At 46.1% G+C, this 6,444-nt stretch overlaps 1 pseudogene across 1 annotated transcript; it reads left to right on the top strand.

Annotated features, from left to right (window-relative positions):
- The first annotated feature begins 229 nt into the window (after positions 1 to 229).
- On the top strand, positions 230 to 1,096 carry LOC308244391 (small ribosomal subunit protein uS2-like; annotated as a pseudogene). Its single transcript has one exon. The product of its transcript is annotated as a small ribosomal subunit protein uS2-like (transcript).
- The last annotated feature ends 5,348 nt before the right edge of the window (positions 1,097 to 6,444 follow it).

A 6,444-nucleotide genomic window follows, 5' to 3' on the forward strand; every position in this document is an offset into this window, starting at 1 on the left:
GACTAAATACAGATTGAGGTACATAGAAGATAGAATGAGAAATATTAAAAGGAAAGACCCTAGCACTGCCTGTTACTCAGATATGTGGGCAACAAAAAAACTTCTCAGCCTTTCAGGGTCTCAGAAGAATTGTCACATTAAGACACACTGGACTCTTCACGCTACCCAGGGAGAGCTCCATACAGCATTGCTCTCAGTTCCCACATAACTTAAAGGGAAACTTTTCACAATGTCTGGAGCCCTCAATGTACTGCAAATGAAGGAGGAGGATGTCCTCAAATTCCTTGCAGCAGGAACCCATTTAGGTGGTACCACATTTGACTTCCAAATGGAACAGCACATCTACAAAATGAAAAGTGATGGCATCTATATCATCAATCTGAAGAGAACCTGGGGGAAGCTTCAGCTGGCAGCTCGTGTCATTGTTGCCATTGAAAACCCTGCTGATGTTAGTGTCAGATTGTCCAGGAATACCAGCCAGCAAGCTGTGCTAAAGTTTGCTGCTGCCACTGGAGCCACTCCTATTACTGCCACTTCACTCCTGGAACCTTCACCAACCAGATCCAGGCAGCCTTCTGGGAGCCGAGACTTCTGGTGGTTACTGATCCCAGGACTGAGAACCAGCCTCTCACAGAGGCATCTTACGTTAACCTGCCCACCATCGCTCTGTGTAACACAGACTCTCCTCTGCACTATGTGGACATTGTGATCCCTTGCAACAACAAGGGGGCTCACTCAGTGGGTCTGATATGGAGGATGCTGGCCCAGGACGTATTGCGCATGCGTGGTACAATCGCCCGTGAACACCCGTTGGAGGTCATGTCTGATCTCTACAGAGATCCTGAAGAGATTGAAAAGGAAGAGCAGGCCGCTGCTGAAAAGGACGAATTTCAGGGTGAATGGACTGCTCCTGCTCCTGAGTTCTCTGCTGCTCAGCCTGAGGTCGCAGACTAGTCTGAAGGTGTGCAGGTGCCCTCTGTGCCCATTCAGCAGTTTCCTACTGAAGATGAGCACTCAGCCTGCCACTGAAGACTGGTCTGCAGCCCCCACTGCTCAGGACACTGAATGGGTAGGAACAACCACTGAGTGGTCCTGAGCTGTTCTTCCACAAATTCTTAACAGAACAGAAATAAGGTTGACAGAAAATAAACAGTTTCTAAAAGTCGTAAAACAACAACACACTGAAGAAGTGTTTTGGATGAAATACTTAAAAAAGAGAAAAAATCTAAGAAATACAGTATGACATATATGAAATAAAGGTATTCTTAAATCTTAGTTAAGAAAAAACCAAGATATTCTACTGAGGACTTCAAAGGGTACACAAATGCTTCATTCAAATTTCACAAATTTTAAAAGGTATTTAAAATTTGCAATGAAACAGCCATCATACACATTGTAAAGTATGATATTCCAAATTTTAACATACTGGAAACCAACATTAGGCCACTCATCAGGCCACTGATTGAGTTTAGAATAAGTAAATATCATGAAATTTTATATAAGATAAATTTATAGCAAGATAGACAGGTGAATAAATATCTTTATGATAGAGTTTTTTTTATTTAAGAGTTAAATTTGAAGAAAGTAAAAATCTACACATAATAGCCCCCTTTTTAAATTGCTAGATAATGTAGAAATAGTGAGATCAAGGTAGGAAATTTTAAGAGCATATGCATATGTAGACTTCTCATCTTGTTGGGAGAAAATTTTCTTAAGTAAAAAAAAAAAAAAAAAAAAAGATTTAAAAGAAATATAGAAAACGTGGAGCAAACCCAGCCAATTTGATTCAGTGGATACAGTGTCGGCCCATGGATTGAAGGGTCCCTGGTTCGATTCCTGTAAAGGGCACTTACCTTGGTGGCAGGCTCCATCCCCGGCCCTGGTTGGGGAGTGTGTGTGGAAGCAAACAATCAATATGTCTCTCTCTGTGTTTCTCCCTCTTCCTGTGTCTCTCACATCAATGTTTCTTTCTCTGCGTCTCTCCCTCTTCCTCCCACTCTCTCTAAAAATCAATGGAAAAATATCCTCGGATGAGGATTAACAACAACAAAAAAAGTGGAGCAAATTTTTAAAAATAACCAGAGCAGTAGAAACAGATCCATATGTCAGTAATTACAGTAAGTGTAAATGGACTAAACTGACAGTTCAAATATAGAAATTGTCAGTGGAATGTGTGTGCGTGTGTGCGTGCGCACGCATTTACAAAAAACAAATCTCCACACTAGAAAGCATAATCTGCTCTCTCTACTCCTTATCATGCATGTAATGTAGGCAGTTCTCTTCATCTTTCCCTACCTCAGTTTTCTCATATAGAAAATGGTCATTAGTTAGGATGCCTTTCTTCACAAGTAATAGAAACCCATCCCCAAAGAGGATTAAATAATGCACAGAAGTCCAAAGCTAGGAGGCACTTCAGTATGTCTGCTTTGCCCTCACGGTAGCTGCCCTCAAGATAACTCCCCACACTTTCATGCAGCCTATGTAGACACAGCCATGTTTGTACAGCTGCAAAAGGAGCTCCTCTCCTTCTGGGATCTCTTTTAAAGAATATATAAATCTTTCTCAGAATTTTCCCAGAAGCCTTCTCATCACCTTTTATTGACTAGAATTGTATCTCTTAATCATGGTTAGATAATCCCTGTCTAAGATGATGGGAAAACAATGACCTATCAGGATTATCCCTGTTGCTGAGGAATGGGAAAAGTGAAAGACCTAAATCATATGAGGGAGGCAACCACTAAAAAAACATGAAGCTCTATCAGCAAGAAAGAAATATAGGGTGTCCCAAAAAATGTATATACACTTTAACAGCTGATAGCTCAATTTTGAAAATGAAAAGTATTTTAATAAACACTGCCTTTATAATTATTCAAAGTGTGTGTATGCATTTTTGGGAGACACCCTATAGTTGTTATATAGGCAACCAATGATGTTTGTTACAAATGGGGATAATAATATCTTTCCCATAGGGCTGATCCTATATAATAAAGAGGGAATATGCAAATTGATGGTCACACTGTCACAAAGATGGCGGCCCCCACAATGGAGGCCGAGTTCCCGTAACGAGCCTTAAGGAGCAATCAGCAGGGACCTGAGGCTGTGTGGCGCTAGGCCAGGGCAGGGGACCTGAGCTTGCATCCCCTGCCTGGTGGGGCTTGACAGGGGACCTCAGGCCGCGCCCCCCACCCTGTCATCAGGTCAGGGGACCTCAGGCCATGCCCCCCACCCTGGCATCAGGGGACCTGAGGCTGCGCCTCCCTGCCCAGCAGGGCTTGACGGGGAACCTGAGGCTGCACCCCCCACAAGGTGGGGCTTGACGGGGGTCCTGAGGCTGCGCCCCCTGCCCGGCAGGGCTTGATGGGGGAACTCAGACCAAACCCCCCGCCCAGCAGGACTTGATGGGGGATCTCAGGCCGTGTCCCCTGACTGACAGGGACCTCAGGCCACGCCCCCAACCCCGGCATTGGGCTGCGGGACCTCAGTCTGAGCCCCCTACCCAGCAGGGCTTGACAGGGGTGGGGCTGGCTGGGTATGGCTCTTGACCAATGGGGGTGGGGCTGACTGGGTCTGGGTCTCGCACAATTTTGAGGTGCCATGGGTGGGCGGGGACTTGATTTTGGGTCCTGCAGCACTCCCCAGACTCTGACAGGAGGAAGAGTTTCATATACATTTTACTAATTTTCTCTTATCTCTGACACTTCTATTATAGAGAAAGGGCAAAGGGCAATATTAAAATATTTCCTCTAATTAATCCTCTAGTATGAGGATTAATTAGAGGAAATATTTTGAGCACCGGGCCACTAGTATGAGAATAATATTTAAAAGTCCCTAGAAAGTGTCTGGCCCAAAGAAGGCATTTTATAAATATTACTAGAGGCCCAATGCACAAAATTCGTGCACTGGGGGGGTGTCCCTCAGCTCACCCTGCACCCTCTCCAATCTGGGACCCCTCGGGGGATGTCCAACTGCCAGTTTAGGCCCGATCCTTCAAGGATCCCTGCAGGATTGGGCCTAAACCGGCAGTCGGACATCCCTCTCACAATCCAGGACTGCTGGATCCTAACCACTCACCTGCCTGCCTGCCTGATTGCCCCTAACCACTCTGCCTGCCAGCCTGATAGCCCCCGAACCGCTCCCCTCCAGTGTGATTGACACCTAACTACTCCCCTGCCCGCATGATTGACACCTAACTGCTCCCCTGCCAGCCCAATCATCCCAAACTGCCCTCCCCTGCAGGCCTGGTCTCCCCAACTGCCCTCACCTGCCAGCCATCTTGTGACAATGTGGGGGTGGCCATCTTGTGATGACGTGGGGAGGCCATCTTGTGACAATGTGGGGGCAGCCATCTTGTGATGACGTGGGGGGAAGTCATCTTGTGGTGGCCATCTTGTGATGACGTGGGGGGCCATCTTGTGATGGCGTGGGGGCAGCCATATTGTGACATGAGGGTGTGAGGGTCAATTTGCATATTACCTCTTTATTATATAGGATTCTTCCTTCCATTTTCTCTTTATTTCTCTCTTTTCCTCCAATTACAGTTTGAGCTTCTTTTTCTCTCCCCATTTATTGATTTAAGGGATTAAAATGACAGTATGTTAACCAGCAGTCTGAGAAAAGTCCCATGGTGCTCACCACACTCCTTACTGACAAACTGTAGGTTATCCCCAAAAGCCTTTAGGCTAATGTCCAACTGTCTTCTGTGCATTCCAACTGGGAGAACATTTAATTAGCATAGAAGATCTAATTGGCAGCAGCCTGGTCCTCATGAGCATTCTTTACACAGCCACCCAATTATTCATCCTGCACAGTCAACTGGGTGGAGGTTTTGGTAACTGAAGCTTTTCTTCATTTAGTCATCATCATAATTTACACTTAAGTATTTGGTAGGTTTGTTGTATGACTGAAGTGACTACACATGCAGTTAGTTCATTTTCATATTAGGACCCTAATTCACGGAAAAAAATGGCATAGTTGACAATGAATATAATGATTTAAAATACTACCCAGCCAGAGTTGCCCAGTGGTTGAGCATTGACCCACGAACCAAGAGTAATTTCTGGTCAGGGCACAGACCTGGGTTATGAGCTTGATCCCCAGTAGGAGGCAGCCAATCGATGTTTCTCACTCATTGATGTTTCTATCTCTCTATCCCTCTCTCTAAAATTCATAAAAACATATTTTTTAAAAATAATAAAATACTAAGTATACCAAAGTAAGAATCTTATTATTTCTTTTTGCCTGGTGGACTTCCGTAAACTGATTTCATAGGTTTGGGAGATTGGTTTTACTAAATAATAGCTATCTTTATTGAAATCTTGCCAGAAGGCAAGCACTCTTCTATATACATTTACCAATTAATTAAATTTAATTTAAATGACTTTATTTATGGGTGAAAGCCAGAATTCAAAGCCAAGCAGTCTTAGTCCAAAGCCTACTATCTTAACCATCCTACATAATAATCCTATATAATAAAAGGCTAATATGCAAATAGACCGAATGGCAGAACAACCAAACAACCGGTCGCTGTGACGTGCACTGACCACTAGGGGGCGCGTGCGAACATGGTGTGTGTTGACTGTGATGGGATGGTGGAGTAGGTGAGCAGGGGCACCAGAACAAGGTGGGGCACTGGGCGCTGTCATTGGAGCAAGCCTCTGGTGATTACTGAAAATTCTTTGCTCCCCTGCGCCACAGTCCCGCCTGGTGCTCGCACCTGCTGCCAGCACCAGGGCTGCCTCTCGCACCCGCTGCCAGTGCCTGGCACCAGCCCTGATTGCCCCTCAGGGCTTCTCCACTTCCCCCTGCTTCTGAGAGGCAATTGGGGCAGCAGCCACTGCTTGCACCCACTGACGGCGCTGGCCCCAATTGCTCTGCACCATCAGCTGATGTGAGCAGGGCCAGCGCTGTCAGTGTGTGGGAGAGGTGGTGGGAGTGGGGCTACTGGCAGACAGGGGAGGGGGGAGAGGGGACCACGGCGGGATGGGCCAAGACCCGCCCCTGCGCCCACTGCTGCCTCGCGACCCACTGTTTCAAGGTGCACAAATTCGTGCACTGGGCCCCTAGTATTCTGAAAAAAACTCTATTGTTTAAGTCCTGGGGGGCGGGGGTGGCTCAGTAAGTTGGAGCATCTTCCTGTACACCAAAAGACTGAGTGTTCGATTCCCGGTCAGAGCATGTAGCGGAGGCAACCTAGTGATGTCTCTCCCTCTCTACCTTCCTCTCTCTCTCAAAATCAATTTTAAGTCCAGCCATTGTGGCTCTGTGGTTAAGTGTTGACCTATGAACCAGGAGGTCATGGTTTCATTCCTGGTAGGGGCACATGCTTGGGCTGTGGGCTCAATCCCCTGCAGGGGGCATGTAGGAGGCAGCCAATCAATGACTCTCATCATTGATGTTTCTATCTCTCCCTCCCTCTCCCTTCCTCTCTGAAATAAAAAAAATATT

Source organism: Plecotus auritus (assembly GCF_963455305.1).
Source record: "Plecotus auritus genome assembly, chromosome: 3".
NCBI lineage: Eukaryota > Metazoa > Chordata > Mammalia > Chiroptera > Vespertilionidae > Plecotus > Plecotus auritus.